Consider the following 19774-nt stretch of genomic DNA (forward strand, 5'->3'; position numbering starts at 1 on the left):
CAGTCTCATGCATTTATTTCCATGCATTTATTTCCTTTTAAAGAGCAGGAAAGACATGATGTAGCAGGCGACGACACTTAGACTGGGGGATGAAATAGAGATGAAGAGAATGGGACAGATATGAAGTAAACAAGGGGAGATCGAAGCAGAAAGAATGTTGGAGCAAATCCGGGGGTGCACGGACATGGGCGCAGACAGGGAAAGAAGAGCAAATCTACCGCATAACAAAAAACAAATCAGTTGCAGCCAATGCTTAATTTGAGCCGGTAGTTGCTTGCCGGTGGAGACACTTCTCTTTACCGCATCACATTTCATTTGCCGATAGTAGGTGAGGAAAATACACAATGCAGAAAGCCGGAGAAAGAGAAAGACGGTAAAGGGGAAAAGCAGAAACCTGAAAGAATGGGAGTGTCTGGTGTTTGATTAAAAAGGTCCGAGACTACTACACAACTTTGATATTCGCCGCACTGTCAGGTTATTTTATTGCACCGGCAGCGGGTTAGTGAGAACCGAGACACACAACTATTTACAAATGAATCCCTGGCAGTAATGTGGAACTAAAAAAACAATAGCGGCGTTTAGAAAGCACAGACCAACCAGCTCTTGTTGAGTCAATAGAAGTTCATACCTACAACCCACTGAATACGTAAAGTGCCTATGGTATTTATATAGCACCGGTCAAGCCGCCATAGCAGCAGAGTGGTTTTATAATTGTAGCGATCTGTGACTTCATAGATAGAATGATGGTCTGGCATAAAGGGCCAGAATTTGGTAAATGCTAGAACTGTTTACTAAACTTGAAGTTTTGGAGTACACATTAAGGGTATTTCTTCCTAATGACATCTGTATTTGTAAATAGATATAGATGTGCAAGCACTGAGAAAATAAATGCTTCTCGTGGGAAAATAAACTCATCCCCTTGTTAGATGCCATCTTGCGATAGCGCAGGTCATTTCAAAATTGCTTGGGGGGGGGGGGGCGAGGGGGGTGGGTCTCCTCGGCCCTCTGTTATTTTTAAACGACTTCCTAATTATGTGGGGCACATCCTCCATATCCATTTTCGTGTGTGTTAGAAACCGTGGACCAGGTTGATTCAGGTCCGTTTGCAACCCACAGGGTGCTTTTCAACAAAAGGGGTGATCATAAATAAACCGTGTGTGGTGGTGTTAGTTTTTTTCTTTGATAAGTGCTAATTTTTGCCAATTTGCTATTTATATCCATGATACCGTACAGATTTGCAAGGTGTGTTTATTTGCTCGCATTCTTTTTGCAGCGTTTAGTGCTGCTGCTTTATATCAGCAAAACTCAATAATTTAATATTGTCCAGGGTAGATACAATGAGAATATTCATTTTTGCTGCTCTAAAAAACATCACTGAGAGACATAAAAAAATACCTGAAGAAAAGCTCTGTTTGAAAATATGTACAGTGCAGAAAGGTATTCTTTTTTCTAGAGCTGGCTGAAGAGAGATTTATCTGAGGGTGAACTACAACAATGTGAATACAGGAACTTGAAGAAGGGTCGATGAGTGACAAAAGCTGTGTTATTATGTGTATGTCTGCGCGTATGTGGCTGTCCCTCTCTATCTGTGTTACAGGTGCACTGAAGTCAGCTGGGTTACTCCAAAAGATGCACCGATGCATTTATATTTTGTGTCGTCATTTTTTTTAGACAAAATGTTACAACATGGGAACAGTGCAGTAAAGGCTGTAGTAAGCAACATATCGGCATCAGAGTCTGTGCTACCAGACTTTCGCCCCGGTGCAATGCGCTGGACCACGGGAGGCGGCCTCAGGGTGGTAAACAATAAGCAATCCTCCTGGCATCATTGGTGGTTGGCCCCATGGGCCGTGGCTCCTCTGAAAGAGGGAGAGAGGGGTTGTAGGTCTGGAAAGGCCACCGCATGGGGGAGGGTAGAGGGGAGGAGGACCTGTGTTGTAGAGATAGGACTGTCGTTAGTCCAGTGTTATTGGTTATTGTGTGCTAAAGCATGCCATTCCATGAAAGCACTCCAGTTGCTGTGTGGTAGAATAAAGTAGTAGGAGATAGGTGTGAGGATTATAGGGAAAGGCACGTATGTGAGTTCATGCAGGTGTTAGGTGAGGGGTTGAATAGATAAGCTATAGGAGAATAGGTTGTTTTAAGTTGGAGGAGTATCAGTTTCCCAAAAAGGAAACATTGTGATTGCTGAAATCAGTTGTAGGCAATTTGCAGAAATACAGTGATGGAGATTAAGGGTATCATGCAGTGATTTAGAGAAGGTTGTGCTCAGAGAGAAGAGGCATGGAAATTATGAAAATGGAGATGGAGAGAGACATTTAAAAGGAAAAATGAGAAGTGAGCATCAGACATTTTGAGTAAAGCTATTTTTTTTTTCATGCCAGGTTTCAGTCATAAATAGGTTTTGGGGGGATAGAGTGTCATTTGAGGATGCAGGATTCTAGAAAGAAGCAATATCATTTGCATGTGAAGACAGCAGTATAGTAGGTACTTTGATAGGCGCTAGAGTGAGGCAAATAATTGGTCCACTGTTAGGATACCACTAGACCACAATTTCACCAAGGAGCATGGAAACAGAAAGCAATGGCTGTATGCAAACATCAAAATGAGATTCTGAGAACAGTGGAGCGAAAGTTACTGATGTTCACTCTCAAGTTTGGTCAGTATTAATTATAAAGCACAATTGATCTTTGGTTGTGACAGGGCACAAGATGGCGTCCTCAGACAGTTAAAATGTATTGCCTGCATTCCTGAGGGTCTAGATCCATACTCAGGGTTGAGTCGGCTCCCTGTGCAAATGTAATGCAGGCTTTGTTAGCAAGGGGCTGTGTATTTCTGTTGTGAAAGATCACACTTTCAGGTTGGCTGATGACAAGGAATTTCTGAACCCTCACACCTCTTTGTGCTGCTGTTCTGGATGCTCCAGGCCAGAGACTACCCTGCTACAAGGGGCAACACTAAACAAAGGCTGCCTCTGGAAAGGAGCCTCACAGGGATATTTGAAAGGAGAACCAATCTATTCTGGTTATTCAGCATGTACCTTTTAGAAACAGTGACCACTAGAAATAAAGAAAATAAATGTCTTTTAAATTTGTGAGCGGTCATGCCAAAACCTCTTGATGTGCTCTGAAAATGGACGTTCCGGTGGCGCTATGCCCTTCACCATATTTACACTTTTTATGGCTTAACGTCGCTTTGTAAATATGGAACCCTTTCACCCAAGTAACTGCTTGAAAGTGGCGTGCAATGGGTGTTGCTGTGGGCGTTCCACCACAACACCTATTGCTTTGTGATGCTGCACCAGATTTACAAGGAGGTGTAAATCTGAAGCACCATGCAATATCAGCCGTTGGAATGGTGCAACAAGGGGAAACACTTTTATTTCCCCTCGTTTTTGCTTTTTCTATGTGTGCTGCATTCTGTGCAAAATGCCTTCAATGATTGTTTATGTGCAGTAAGGTGTGCCTTCCTGCACATAAACAATAATGCCCTGCAATGCAGGCACCCTTGCACTATGATGCAAGGGTGCCAGTGTTGGTGCTAGTTAGCTAGTTTTAGCTCCAGCGCTAGGAAAAACACAGGCGTGCACTGGATTGTTGTAAATACATCGCATCCATGCATTTAAAATTATCCGGAGTGCGGCATTGCCAATTTTGGTGCAGCTCCGTGCTATGACATTTTCTTGTACATATGCCCCTTAGTTGCTTAGAGGTTAATACTTGCAGTCATAGGCTATAGGAGAAAGTTTAGGTTGAATATGTTGAAATTTGCTTCTCTATCAATGAGATATTTGCGGGGTGGGACAATAGGGGTGGGATAGGATATTGGATAGTTAGTTGGAGGTTCAGAGAGGTTTTAGTTTTGTAAGGCAGTTTGCACAGAAATAAGTTGTAATGTGCACCTGTTTCACTGAAGCAGACTTTTTCACACTATACAAAATGGTCAGTGGTCTGTGCTTCACTCTCTTAAACTATCCTTTGCACACAAAGCAAGTAGCTACCCGGATCGCAAGAGTCCCTGAGCAGCCATGATGTAAGAAACTACCCACTTTGTGTACAAACAGATCCCCAACAGGTTGCAATTCCGTCCAAAAGCGATACAACTACCCAAAGCAATCCAAACAGCAACCCTCCAGCAGGCAAATAGACCCTTTCTGCATGGATCAGAACTGGCGGTGTGCAGGTTCCGTACATATCCCCCGCAACCGGTGCATTAAAACTCTAACCTACCAACTCCTATCTTACAGATCCCCTTTATAATGCCTTGCCTCCTTGCTGAGCCTGGTTCACTGAAATAAACACACTTCTACATTTTAGATATTTTTCCAAATATTGGAACAATTAAGGATCAAAGTTGCACAGACTTATGTTGCATTTTTGTAATCAAAAATAATTCTGACGATTCTGTAATACAGCAAAAACACCATGGCTTCAACTTCACCCCAGGCACATTACACATTTATTTTTACTTATGTATAGTAAGCTTCTCTTTCCACCCCATGTCCTTGCTACAGTTGTCATACACATACAAACTCTCGCCCTCCCTGTGTCTTTCCTTCTCGCTCTCTCTTCTCTCAAACACACTCATGCATGTATCATATATAGGGAAAGTGGATATTGTCTCACAAAATAGAGCCAAGAAGCTGGGTAAACTCTCCTCAAGTGGCACTGAAGCATTTTTTAAGGAAAAAACACTCATAACAGGACACATCATAATATATAAGATTATTTAACACCATACAGCCACACAGCTATATACACCACTATGGGGTAGTTCATCATTCCTAGATATTTGTAATGATTCTTACTGTCATATTTAGGCTCAACTAGGGATAGTAACGATGGGCCGACTAGTTGAATTAGGTATACTACTCGCATTTTCAAGTTTAAGGAAGACATTTTCTATCACAAAACATATTTTTCAATAAATGCAAATTAGAGACTATTTGAATAAAATAGGGACCCCTAACACCTACTACTATCTCAAGACCCTTCTTGAATTATTAGGTGAATAGGTGGACAAAATAAGTGGACAAAACAATAGTACGCTGCATTTCTAATTTCTTCCCAAATCATTTGAGGATGATTGACAGCAAAGGACAGAAACATTTGCAAATTAATTGGGTTGATTAATAAATATGCAGATTATTCATGCTGCAATTAGAATGGGTCAGTCCATATTCAGATGTTTTATTTTGGAAATGCAACAAAATAAGGTGATTAATAGTCTATATTATGCTACCGATAAGGTATATAAATGGGGAATATGAGATCATTCAAGATGTCATTGGTGCTCTTTGAACGCAGCTGATGATTTACACATGTTTATAGAATGTCAAGCCTTTTCCAGTTTTTGGACACAAACGGCAACCATATTAAGAAGTCACTGTGTAATGTTTGGCACGGATGCTAGGAATCCTAAAGAATATAGGGAATTTGCATATATCTCAGTCACTATTTCTACATATTGCATTGCTTGATACTGGTGGGAAAGAAATCCAACTGGTGTTGCACATTGATCTATCAGATTGAGGATCCCATTAAATAATCAAAAGAGTAAAAAGGCACGGGAAAAATGTAATCCAACTTCCCTTACACTTCTGCGCCTTACTATCTAAGAACTCCGACCAAGCTTGAGAATATGCTCTCCTCGTAAACAACCCCAACGACCCTACCACCAACTGCAGCATCCTCTGTCTCCTATTGCCCAGACGTTTTGTGGCTTCCACGTGCTGACTCTGGTCACCTCCATGGCCAGCCCATGGATTTCATTACAAGGCCGGAGGCTACCATTAGGCAAATACTTTTATTTGCTGCCCAACATGCAGCCCTTTAAAGAATGCAAATACATCACAATGAATAGAATATTAACAACATAACTAGGAACCGGTGTACACTCCAATCTTCCTCTTTTGTTCGCTGCTCTGACACAGATAAGTACTGTTCTACTAACTACTCATTATTTAAGTTAATTTGTATAGGAGTTAATCATGGTTTAACTAAGATTATTTCGTATCTTGTAATTACATGACTAAACTGCTTACTTAGCCTTTGCTAACTAATTTTTATGTTTCAGCGACCTTGTTCCCCTGTCCAATTTATGGCCGGAAATAGGTTTTAATCTCTCCTTCCCTCCGATTGCTATGCGGTCGTTGGAGGAAGCCGGTAAGTATCCTCTTTTATAATTTCAAAGAATCCCCTGTAATTGCAAAGAATATATAAGATTTGGTATTCTGGAGCGCTTACTTCAAGACGCTCATCTCGTTTCTTTTCCCCCTGAAATACTTGATTTTTTCATGCTCCGTGTGCACACCGATCACAAATAAATAAATAAAGAAAAGGGGAAAAGGAAATGAATATCGGCGCAAGCGCCGCTCGTATTATTTGACTCCCGCGTCTCTTAGCAACTTGCTGGGAGACGCGGGAGCGTGCCATCACACGCGTCAATTCCCTCCGGCTCGGCTTGAGGTTACTATGGTTACGGCCCTTCAACGAGCGCGTTACGGTACCTTTATGAGCCGGAGCAACGGAGCCTCTCCCCTTCGTTTAATTTACACAAAATAAGATAAATGTGCACAAGCGCCATCTAGTGGCCTTTATTAATACTCTTTTAGAGTTAAATTCTTCTCACTTGCAATGAGAGATTGGAGATCGGTTTGAAAACCATTTTACTCCATCCCGAGTTTTGTTTCTTTCAACAAGATCAGACCTGAGTTTACCAGTAGATTACTGTAAGTACTCCCAAATACTAGGGCCATTTACTATTTTAATAGATTTAACTATTAAAATAGATTTAACTAACCTTATAATGAACCCTGACACTATTAATCCACCACAGTCCCGTAAGGAACTGCTGGGTGATAATTTAAAAAGATTGATTGGTAAAGAGCTTAAATCTTCCGTCAGGGAAGCGGTTGATGCCGCTTTAACTAAGAGAAAGAGGACGTCCCCCACTGAGGAAATCTACTTTTCTCTCTCGAATGGAGACTCCCCCTCTACATCAGGCCCTAAAAAGAGAGGAAAAGTTCCTGAAAAAAGGAAACATACGAATGTGGCACCTACCCGTGCATTTGATGTTGGTAGCCCTCACGCTACGATAGATCTGGGTGCTCATGGCAGCACAAAGGAGAGATCCCAATTTCTTGGGACAGAGAGAAGAGTTGTCCATAGCGGCATGATAAACCAAGGTGACCTATACGGTACAAATTAATTTTATGATGATCCGGAATCTCCAATTTATGAGGATCAAACTATGGATGAATTTATTTTCGATCCCCAGGACACATTGGAAGATCTTGATGAGGATATTAATAATCCTTCCACCTCATACTCTATTGTTAAAGACCCCCTTGGTGGGGAAATGTTTAATCCAACTGCTATTCGCCACCCTCGCAGTTCAGAATGGTGGTCAATGGTCCACGTTGGAAAATATCTCTCTCAGAGAGTAAGGAAACCCTTAGATAGGGATACACGCAATCTTATGCGAAACGAGTGCCTTCGCCCCTCCTCGGAGGACAAGATTTGCAATACCTCTAACCTGGACCCCGAGATCATCACCTTCCTATTTAAATCTGGAAGGGATCTTAGAAAAGGAATTGAAAAATGCCTTAAGCAGTGCCAGGACAAACTGCTTGACGTTCTCAGCCCACTATCCAAGATTCTTGATATGACCGAAGATAGTAGCCCGGTCGATATTGAACTCTTAAGAGGTTGGTCTCAACGAGCAATTTGCTTTGTTGGTAACGCCAATTCTAGCCTCATTACTGAATGCAGAAAGGCGGTCCTCTTAGGAATTAACCCCAAGCTCGCAGATCTTTCTACAAGAGAAGACATGTTCGATGCAAAAGGGCAATTGTTTGGGGACAATTTTGTCCAATCCCTGGGAAAATATGTATCCACTTTTAATGCCTTCAGTAGAGCCCAATCTAGCATGCGCAGAGTTTTTGGAGGTCGCACAGTTTTTGGAAGGGCTGACAGGAGGGGACAGTCTGTCAGCCGAGGCTTCTGCAGGTCCCATTTCTATCCCCAAGATGAAAGAGGCTCTTTCCGCTCCAATAGAGGCTACCGCTCGTACTCAAATTTCTATCCTACAAGAGGAAGGGGTTCAAGATCCCGCAGTGACAGACCCAGATCCACCAATCAAACCTACCAAGGTAAGCCAGAAGCCTTCTTTCCAATTAAAGGTGGCAGGAAGACTGAGACATTTTGCTCACAATTGGAGAAAAATTACTCAATCCCCATGGGTATTGGAAACAATAGTTGGATTCAAGATAGATTTCTGGGAAGAACCATTTCAGGAAAAAATCCCAAAAGAGATGACTTTAGACATGGAGAATTCAAAGCTGATAGAATTGGAAATTTCCCAAATGTTAGAAAAGGGAGCCATTATAAAGATTCCTTTATCAGAGAATCAGAAAGGTTTTCTAAGTACCATATTTCTAGTCAAAAAGAAGGACAAAGGTTGGCGTCCCGTCATAAATCTAAAATATTTAAACAACTTTCTAACATACAGACACTTCAAGATGGAGGATATCCATCTCTTGAGGGACATTCTGAAAGCGAAGGATTGGCTAGTAAAACTAGACCTCAAAGATGCCTATTTTATGATACCCATGGACAAGGACTTTCGCAAGTACCTCCGTTTCACATGGAAAGGGACCCTCTATCAGTTCCAGTGTCTCCCCTTCGGACTTTCCTCAGCGCCTTGGTGTTTCACCAAGGTCCTACGACCAGTGGTCTCTTATCTCAGGGAGAGAGGAGTTCGTCTGATAATTTACCTAGACGATATCCTCATTATGTCTCAAAACATTTTGATTATCCAGGAGCATTTAAAAATGACAATAGACCTACTTCAGAACCTGGTAAATATAGAGAAATCCATCATGGTCCCTACACAGGAGTTAGAAATCCTTGGTTTCCAAGTAAATACCATTCTTTCCAGTTTAATACTTCCACACAAAAAGGCTACAAAGATAAAGAAACATATTTCCTTTATCCTTTCGAAAGATTTAATCCGCCTCAAAGACCTAGCTAGGGTTCTAGGTCTCCTTTCTTCCTTCACCCAGGCTATTTCACCCGGTCCACTCCATTACAGAGGTTTACAAAGGCTGAAAGCTTTAGCCTTGAGGAAAGGTCTTTGGTACGAAGACTCAGTTCCCCTCTCGGAGGACGCTCGAGAAGATCTTCATTGGTGGTTGAAAAACCTTCAAGCCTGGAATGAGAAAGCAATTTTTGGGAATATTCCAGACTTTACTCTAGAATTGGATGCAAGCAACCGGGGATGGGGTGCTCACCTACAGAATTTAGAGACTGGGGGGAGGTGGTCCTTAGAGGAACAATCCCTTCACATAAACTCTCTGGAGATGTTAGCAGCTCTGAATGCACTTATGAGCTTCAAGAGCTTCTAAAGAATTCCAATACCTTAATCCATTTGGACAATTTCTCAGCTGTCTCATACATAAATCGCCTGGGGGGCGCGAGATCCAAGAATCTCTCAGATATCGCCAAGCGGATCTGGTATTTTTGCTGGGATCACAAGATTATTCTCAGGGCAGAATTCATTCCGGGAATTCACAATCTGAGAGCGGACTGGAATTCTCATTATCTCCACGATTCCAGCGATTGGAAATGGAATCCAGAGATTTTCTCATTGATTCAAGAGTTATGGGGTCCATTTCAGATAGATCTTTTCGCAAGCAGATTAACTCATCAAGTTCAGACATATTTCAGCTGGAGACCGGACCCCAATGCATCAGGGGTAGATGCCTTTCTCCAATCCTGGACGGAAATCAGGGGTTACGCTTTTCCCCCCTTCTCAATGATCCACAGATTGCTGTGGGAAGTAAGATTCGAGTCTTGCTCAATCATCCTCGTAATACCCTTTTGGAAATCTGAAGTTTAGTTCTCAGGGGTTATGGAGTTAGCAGTGGACTTTCCACGCTTAATCCCATCATCGCTAGGCCTCTTCCAGAGTCCGGACAGAGAAGAACATCCTTTGGTTCTATTAGGGAAATTGAACCTTCTTGTCTGAAGGATCTCAGGGGTTCAGGGAGATATTTTGAACTTTCAGGGGAGGCTAAGAGCCTTTTGGAAGACTCATGGGCACCTGGAACAAGGAAAAGGTATTCAGGTGTATGGAGAAAGTGGTCTTGCTGGTGCTTGGAAAGGGATCTGAATCCCGTACAAGCCTCTTTATAGCAAGTAGACAACTACCTTGCCTGTCTTTTTGAGTCAGGTCTCTCTTATAGAACGATCAATTGCTACAGATCAGCAATTTCTTCCTGACATGCATTGGTCAATAATCTTGCTATTGGTAGCAACCCTTTAATTAAGAGAGTTATGAAAGGTATTAGATTGAGGAGACCTCCTTAAGCCCGTTACGAATCCCTTTGGGATGTTAACCTCATCTTTAATCTCTTCCTTTCCTGGCCTGTCAACAATTTACTCTCTCTTAAAAGGATCTCCATGAAACTGGCGACTCTTTTGTGTCTGATTTCCTTTAGAAGGGTCTCAGACATTAAAGCTTTGGAACTTTCTAATAGATTTTATTCGTCTGAAGGTGTTCACTTTGATATCTGGAGAAGAACTAAAACAATGTCAGAATCTGTCTTTTACCCTTTCTTTCACGAGTGTGAAAAACTGTGTGTTGTGAATTGTATGAAGTGTAATGACAATAAAATTTCAATTTTTAGGCCTGTTGACACCGATCAACTTCTTTTGTCATATGTTAGACCTTTTAGACCTGTTTCTTCAGCACCTTAGCCAGGTGGGAACATCTGATTATGCATGAAGCTGGTATAGATCTCTCTAGATTTGGAGCTCACTCTTCAAGGGGAGCTATGGCTAGCAAAGTATTTTGGGCCAGAGGTTCCCTGCCCGAGACACTTAGAGCCGCAGATTGGTCCAATGCAGATACCGTCTCAAAATTCTATTTGAGACCAATAGAGCATGTTAGCAGTGTAGCTTTACATGGCTTTAAACATGCATAATGGTAGCCTCCGGTCTTGTAATGAAATGACGATTCTCCAATTTTTATGCAGAGAGAATCTTGATTTCATTAAAGATATACGGAGGCTAACATTATCCCTCCCTCCTCTCCCTGAGAGGTTTGGGTTTGATTTTGTACATCTTTAATATAGTGATATGAATTCTAATATAGCGATATGAATTCTGATGTATTGCTCATTGTCATACTATGTTTCATCTGTTCATACTTCATTCACTATACAGTGTAGGTTTGATTTCTTTTCTCAGATAACAACGCTTAAGAGTAACTGATTTACCACATTTTTCGTCTGTGTCATCGCAGCCCAAGAGGAAGATTGGAGTGTACACTGGCTCCTAGTTATGTTGTTAATGTTCTATTCATTGTGATGTATTTGCATTCTTTAAAGGGCTGCATGTTGGGCAGCAAATAAAAGTATTTGCATAATGTTAGCCTCCGTATGTCTTTAATGAAATCAAGATTCTCTCTGCATAAAAATTGGAGAATCGTCATTCTCTCCCACTGTGAACCAGACATTCCTATGATATCTCAAACACTATAATACAAAAACCGACACTGTTGGACTTGGCTCTTTTTCCCTCATTTTTTTCGTTTTTGCAGTGTTAAGGTGCAGGTGCTCCCTTCTCCCAAGATGGCTGCCACAGACCCCTGCTACTGCAGGGTGGTCGTTTTTCATAGTAGCACCCTAGCTGCCAGGAGCTGGCTGGGACCCACAACAATGTTGCGATACCAGCCCGCCTTTTTGTCCCATAGTTAGAGTGGGGAAGCTCCTGGAAGAAGCTGGAACCTTCTAGAAGGGAGGTGGGGTTTTACTTTTGCCGCCTTGGCTAGAGGTCACCTGACCTAGGGCTACTTAAGAGTGGGAGGGAAACTTTTGTGGTGAGTTGGCCATTGGGGTGAAGCAGAGCTGGAAGAATCCACCAGGAGTGGAGGCGGTAGGGCCTAGCCAGGGACTTATGCCTCTGAGAGTGACAGGATTTAGGTACTGCCTCTTAAGTGAGTGAGGTGCCCTGTGAATCCCACTGATCTTGCCCAGTAGTAGGAGGACCCAGAGACTCTCTGCCAACCTGACTAGGAAGGATCTAGTCGCCCTCTCCATCCCTACCCCGGTAACAGAACCCCTTAAGGGCGCCAGATACATCTGCCCCAAAAGACTTCATCTGTCAACTGAGAACTGAAACCTAACTTTAAGAACTGAGACTGCATGACAAGAGCGAGCTGTAAGCCTTGAATGCCAGAGCTGAGACTGCGTGTCCAAGCGACCCTAGTGAACAAAATACTAAGCCGATTGCCAAGTCACCGGGGATCGACCAGGTACTAGCGCTGTGACCCCCGCGCTCCCTGCCCTGGTCTGGGACCCCCAGCAGCGTGCTCCGCTGAGCACTGATCCCCATCCTTAATTTGAGCCCTCCCCCTGCGACGACGAAGCCAGCGCGCCCACCGCCGCGGCCTGGAGGCCTGGAGGAGTGCCCTGCTGTGTCGCGAGGCCCAGGCGAAGCCCGGGGCCCCGCCGCTGCCGTCGCAGCCGTGTGAGGAGGTGCGCAAGGTCGGGGCCGAGTTCCCCCAACGTCGTGAGGATGGACGCCTGCTGATGCCGAGACGGAGGTAAGCCCGGAGGCCGAGATCCCCCCTGGTGCGCCCCCTGCTGGTCCGGAAACCGCACCGCACTTGGCCCGGGTTGTCCCCTCCGTGGGAATCCCCTCCCCTGCCTGCGCGACGGAGAGACCCCGCCGAGGGATCCTGTCCGTGTCCCCCCTTCTGTGCTACTGAGCGCAGTGCTCTGTGAACTGCACCGGAGCATAGGGACTCGCTCCTCAAGTCCAGTAATCCTCCCCGCTGGAAGCCGTTCAAAGTACTGACTGACATTGCTCTCGCATGGCGCTTCACGCCACCGACTCTGCTTCCTCAGCCGGAGAGACCGGGACGGCGAGTAACCCCATGTGTTATATGTCCTGCTCAAAGTAGATTACATGCCAAGGAATGCGAGTAGCGCACTGTGTTATATGCCCTGCTCGAAAGTAAATTACATGCCAAGGAATGCGCGTAGCGCACTGTGTTATATGCTCTGCTCGAAAGTAAATTACATGCCAAGGAATGCGAGTAGCGCACTGTGTTATATGCTCTGCTCGAAAGTAAATTACATGCCAAGGAATGCGAGTAGCGCACTGTGTTATATGCTCTGCTCGAAATTAATTACCTGCCAAGGAATGCGAGTAGCGCACTGTGTTATATGCTCTGCTCGAAATCAATTACCTGCCCAGGAACGCGAGTAGCGCACTGTGTTATATGCTCTGCTCGAAGGTAATGATATGCAACTGATTACGAGTAACGCGTTGTGATAACTGTTCTACGCAAACGTTTCCATATGCAACTGATTGCGCGTAGCGCTGTGTTTTATATGCCTTGCTTCACAGGATTAGGGGCCATCGATTACGAGGAGCGCTCAGTTCTACAGGCTCCATATTAATGTACCCGATGTCACCTATTACGAGTATCGTGCTGTGTTAGACGGCCTGTTCAGGGAAAGGCCTCGCTTAGCGCGCGCAGCGCTATAATCACCCGCACTTAGCCAACTGCCGTGGGTATCTGAATGAGGTTAGGCACTGCATAAATATCGCCAGGATTGCCGTATTTGCTGATGGATGGTATTATGATGCATGTATCGCCTTGTTACTTCCTGAACTGCAACTGACCAGCTATACTTGGATAAACTTGAAGTAATTGCATAATTTCAACGGTGTGGCGTCACTTATTGTGTGTGTCCCTAGTCCATGAGAAGCGTGTGGTGTATGGTTGCTTAACACATAGCCCTCTGGTTGCCCGACCGGCTCGCGCCACGCTACCGCCTATAGGGCCTGGTGACCCCAGGTTCCTACATTGTTGGCGAGCGGTGGGATCCTTGGGACTTGTGACCATACAGCACCCTTCCGTGAGGCGAAGGGCGCCACAATTAAACGCCTGTTGTGTTCCAAAGCTCTAAAAACATTGATTGCTGCATTGTTAGTTCCACTGTCCAGGTTGAGAGTGCAAGAAGCCTGGTGAGCCGGTAACTGTTGCCTATACCCTAGGAATTTTCTCCTTAGTGTCTAGGTCCCCACCTGCCAGAATGGAATCCCGGTTAGCTGACCTCGAGGGGTACACAGCGAAGCAACTAAGGGAGTTCGCGCAGGAGTTGGGGGTGCCTGGGAGGCGGAGGGCCAAAGGGCCGGAACTCCGTACCGCCATTAGGGCATGGGTAGAGGCCCACCCAGACGGGAGAGGGGATGAGGGGCAGGAAGCGCCAGAGGCACCTCAGGGGGAGAGCGCCCAGGAAGTCCTAGACATCTTGAATGTAGACATGTCTGAGAATGTGCCCCCAGGAAGACGTTCTGGGGCCAGTAGTAGGACAGGGTCTAGGAGGAGCGCGTCTCCACAAGAGTACGAGGACAGGAGGGAAGAGAGGCAATTAAAATGGGAGCTGGCCAAATTAGAGCAGGAGAAAGAAAGGGAAAGGGCCAGATTGGAACAAGAAAGAGAGAATAAGAAATGGGCAATGGAGGAGAGGAGGATGGCGCACAAGCTTCGAATGAAGGAGTTGGAGCTGCGTGCCCTCCAGATGAATGTGTCCAGTGAGGACACTGGTGGCAGCATACCGGAAGCTCCACAGGAGCTAGAATTTTATTTACCCCAGGATGACATCACCAGGGTGTCTGAGGAGGCATTGGGGTGTGAACCTGAAGGGGGTGGTGCAGGGATCTCCCAACCCAGCGAGGTGGGAGAAGTGGCAGATAGCCCAGCTAGGTCCCAGGGAGAGAGGGTTGTAGGGCCTCACGACCTATCTGTAGGAAGGCGTGAGACGGGGAGGTGTCCCGAGGTGCCCCAACCGAAGTCTCAGGGCCTGGAGAGTTCCGCAAGGGAGCCCCAGGTTGGGAGCCTAGGCTGTCCCGATGGGCCATCCAGTGCAGGAGAGCCCCTAGTGTCAGGAGGACCCAGGGCGACTGTAACCAGCGCTCCTGAGGTTCTGGGGTTGGCCCAGTTGCAGGGTTTAGATCCTGGGCTGGGATGCCAGGCTCAGGGGTTGCCTGACCTGGCGGGTGGGGCCTCTGCTAACAGGGTCCCCCCGAAATTGACTTCCAGGGGTACCTTTCCCGGTGGGAGGGTGCGGAACTCTGGGAGGGGGTGCAGAGGGAGGAAGGTCTCGCCTCGGGCACCGACTCAGCCTAAGGGTTTAGACCCTAGGTTGAGGGATCGGTTGAGGGGTCAAGGCCCTAGACTGAGGAGGAAGTGGTGGTCTGAGGGTGCCTCGCAGGGTAGGGTGAGGAACCCCAGAAGGAGAGTTAGGGGGAGGAGAGCCTCGCCCCTGAAGGCTGGTCAGCCTAAGGGTGTGAACCCCAGGAGGAAGGACCAGAGGCAGTTTAGGACTGCAAGGAGGAGGACCGGAGTGGTCAACAGGCACTACAGGCCTGGGGCTACTGCCCCCCACTCCGCGAGCTCACCCGGGTCAGAGACATCTGGACGGCCCAGGGGCCGGTCCTGGCCAAAACTAGCTAGGGAGCCCCAGTGGGGTGGTTTCGTTGGTCCAGGGAGGTTTGTTAGGGAACCATCGAGTTCCAGGGCGGAGGAGAACCTGCGGGTGCTCCTGCCGTTGCGGGCCTGCGTCCACCTTTTCTAGCCCCAAGCAGGGAAGACCATCAAGGCATTGATCGGTCTACCCTGGCTTTCGGCTGGAAGGGGGTTATGTTGGACTTGGCTCTTTTTCCCTAATTTTTTTCGTTTTTGCAGTGTTAAGGTGCAGGTGCTCCCTTCTCCCAAGATGGCTGCCACAGACCCCTGCTACTGCAGGGTGGTCGTTTTTCATAGTAGCACCCTAGCTGCCAGGAGCTGGCTGGGACCCACAACAATGTTGCGATACCAGCCCGCCTTTTTGTCCCATAGTTAGAGTGGGGAAGCTCCTGGAAGAAGCTGGAACCTTCTAGAAGGGAGGTGGGGTTTTACTTTTGCCGCCTTGGCTAGAGGTCACCTGACCTAGGGCTACTTAAGAGTGGGAGGGAAACTTTTGTGGTGAGTTGGCCATTGGGGTGAAGCAGAGCTGGAAGAATCCACCAGGAGTGGAGGCGGTAGGGCCTAGCCAGGGACTTATGCCTCTGAGAGTGACAGGATTTAGGTACTGCCTCTTAAGTGAGTGAGGTGCCCTGTGAATCCCACTGATCTTGCCCAGTAGTAGGAGGACCCAGAGACTCTCTGCCAACCTGACTAGGAAGGATCTAGTCGCCCTCTCCATCCCTACCCCGGTAACAGAACCCCTTAAGGGCGCCAGATACATCTGCCCCAAAAGACTTCATCTGTCAACTGAGAACTGAAACCTAACTTTAAGAACTGAGACTGCATGACAAGAGCGAGCTGTAAGCCTTGAATGCCAGAGCTGAGACTGCGTGTCCAAGCGACCCTAGTGAACAAAATACTAAGCCGATTGCCAAGTCACCGGGGATCGACCAGGTACTAGCGCTGTGACCCCCGCGCTCCCTGCCCTGGTCTGGGACCCCCGGCAGCGTGCTCCGCTGAGCACTGATCCCCATCCTTAATTTGAGCCCCCCCCCTGCGACGACGAAGCCAGCGCGCCCACCGCCGCGGCCTGGAGGCCTGGAGGAGTGCCCTGCTGTGTCGCGAGGCCCAGGCGAAGCCCGGGGCCCCGTCGCTGCCGTCGCAGCCGTGTGAGGAGGTGTGCAAGGTCGGGGCCGAGTTCCCCCAACGTCGTGAGGACGGACGCCTGCTGACGCCGAGACGGAGGTAAGCCCGGAGGCCGAGATCCCCCCTGGTGCGCCCCCTGCTGGTCCGGAAACCGCACCGCACTTGGCCCGGGTTGTCCCCTCCGTGGGAATCCCCTCCCCTGCCTGCGCGACGGAGAGACCCCGCCGAGGGATCCTGTCCGTGTCCCCCCTTCTGTGCTACTGAGCGCGGTGCTCTGTGAACTGCACCGGAGCATAGGGACTCGCTCCTCAAGTCCAGTAATCCTCCCCGCTGGAAGCCGTTCAAAGTACTGACTGACATTGCTCTCGCGTGGCGCTTCACGCCACCGACTCTGCTTCCTCAGCCGGAGAGACCGGGACGGCGAGTAACCCCATGTGTTATATGTTCTGCTCAAAGTAGATTACATGCCAAGGAATGCGAGTAGCGCACTGTGTTATATGCCCTGCTCGAAAGTAAATTACATGCCAAGGAATGCGAGTAGCGCACTGTGTTATATGCTCTGCTCGAAAGTAAATTACATGCCAAGGAATGCGAGTAGCGCACTGTGTTATATGCTCTGCTCGAAAGTAAATTACATGCCAAGGAATGCGAGTAGCGCACTGTGTTATATGCTCTGCTCGAAATTAATTACCTGCCAAGGAATGCGAGTAGCGCACTGTGTTATATGCTCTGCTCGAAATCAATTACCTGCCCAGGAACGCGAGTAGCGCACTGTGTTATATGCTCTGCTCGAAGGCAATGATATGCAACTGATTACGAGTAACGCGTTCTGATAACTGTTCTACGCAAACGTTTCCATATGCAACTGATTGCGCGTAGCGCTGTGTTTTATATGCCTTGCTTCACAGGATTAGGGGCCATCGATTACGAGGAGCGCTCAGTTCTACAGGCTCCATGGTAATGTACCCGATGTCACCTATAACGAGTATCGTGCTGTGTTAGACGGCCTGTTCAGGGAAAGGCCTCGCTTAGCGCGCGCAGTGCTATAATCACCCGCACTTAGCCAACTGCCGTGGGTATCTGAATGAGGTTAGGCACTGCATAAATATCGCCAGGATTGCCGTATTTGCTGATGGATGGTATTATGATGCATGTATCGCCTTGTTACTTCCTGAACTGCAACTGACCAGCTATACTTGGATAAACTTAAAGTAATTGCATAATTTCAACGGTGTGGCGTCCCTAGTCCATGAGAAGCGTGTGGTGTATGGTTGCTTAACACATAGCCCTCTGGTTGCCCGACCGGCTCGCGCCACGCTACCGCCTATAGGGCCTGGTGACCCCAGGTTCCTACAGACACAATATCCGCATGCTGCAGCTTCACATTCTTTGGCCTCTCCTGGGGATGCAGCCATGCCACGCAGCCTCGGAGCGGGCCACACGGGCTTCTCCTCCTCCCAGTGGCCAACCATGCACACTTTCGGGGCTGCTTGTCATGAGTGGGAGCTGCCCTGCTCTCTCGTCTGTCCTCTATGGGGCCCTTCATCCTGTGGTGGCCGTACACATACCAGCACCACTGCTGTGATGCCGTCAGAGGCATGCTGAGACGGGCGGCCTCCCAGAGCCAAACCTTCTACCAGCAGGTCCAACCGACCTGCCTCCGCCAAAAGCCTCAACGTCTGGTCAACTCTGTCATCTGCCATAGCCATCAGCAAATCATGTGATGCACAGAATGTGCAAATCACTACAACCTATGATACTCACACCCAAAATTATTTTCCTATGAACTGCTATCGTGTCACCTAAGGCAAAATGTTGGCCGGTTACCAACATTTCTGCATTATATATAGGGGGCTATCTCTATAGCCCAATTACAGTTTAAATGGAACAATGCAGTCACTGGACTGCACCACTGCCCCCATTGTTCCAAGGGCATACATCCCCCTAGTCAGCTGCCCCCAAGACCCCATTGGGCACTGTTGATTGAAACTGCATGTAGTTTCCCTATGAACAGATGAGGGACCTTAGCAGCAGCACCATTCCCCATCACCACCTCTGTGAGAGCAAACACAGACTGTGATGCATCTCTCAGAGACCTCCTAGGTTTAGCCGTGAGCACACTAGTGAATCAGAGTGTTTTTCAACAGTCACAATGTAGAGAGAGGACTTCAGAGAAATAAGAGGCCAGAATGGTCAGAATATTTCATTGCATGGGTACGTTTCTACTTTTATCTAACACAGTCCTTGAATGGCTTAATTAACAAATGCTAACTATTGTTATCTTAATAGTAGAGACTGTCCATTTGCATTTACCTAGGGGCAATGCGTGTGAGACTGGCCTTTTGCATTTACCAAAAGTAACAAGCACATTTAGGAATTTGCTAAACTGCGAATTTCTCCCTGCAAACAACTTCAACCCTATCCAGCACGTAGTATATATTTAAAAGGAGTTCTTACGTAGCATTAATGTACTGTAACAGCGGTGCAGAGCCACGCAGTGGCCTTTGTAAGAGTCGCAATTCAAGCCATGCTCTATAGAGAGCCCTGTGTCGGCTGAATTGCGGCATGAGCCACGGTTTGGCCAACAATTAACTTGTTTCAGAGCCCATTCTCACGACACCTGTCACAGACAGTAACACCATTATTGCATAAGACTTCTTTTTTTCCCTTAATAGAATGTCTCAAGAACGAGTTTTATCGAATGACTGAATTTCCTGTACTTTCTTGACATGAACATTTTGTATTTTGAAGAAGGTTTTTTAATGCAATTTTATATACCACAACTTGGCTGAGGAACATTAGAGTGATCTTCATGAAAACCAAATTGCATTATAGATTTTTAGCAACTGGGAAATAAGGGCCTTATTTAGATTGCTGCGGACAGGTTACTCTGTCACAAACGTGACGGATATCGCGACCACCATATTACAAGTTCCAATGGATACACTGCACTTATATGGCTGACAGAATATTGGTCACGTTCGTGGCAGAGTAACCTGTCCGATAACCTCTAAATCAGGTCCCAAGTGACTTTGGGCAGGATTTTGAGTTTGGCGGATTGGCTGCTCAAACATGACAGATATCCTGTTCTCCATATTATTAG

At 46.7% G+C, this 19774-nt stretch overlaps 1 protein-coding gene across 8 annotated transcripts in view; it reads left to right on the top strand.

Moving 5' to 3' along the window:
• Positions 1 to 19774, top strand: part of ASIP (agouti signaling protein) — a 1080532-nt gene that overhangs the window by 751306 nt on the left and 309452 nt on the right. The window lies entirely within an intron of this gene.

Source organism: Triturus cristatus, chromosome 7, assembly GCF_964204655.1.
Source record: "Triturus cristatus chromosome 7, aTriCri1.1, whole genome shotgun sequence".
Lineage (NCBI taxonomy): Eukaryota > Metazoa > Chordata > Amphibia > Caudata > Salamandridae > Triturus > Triturus cristatus.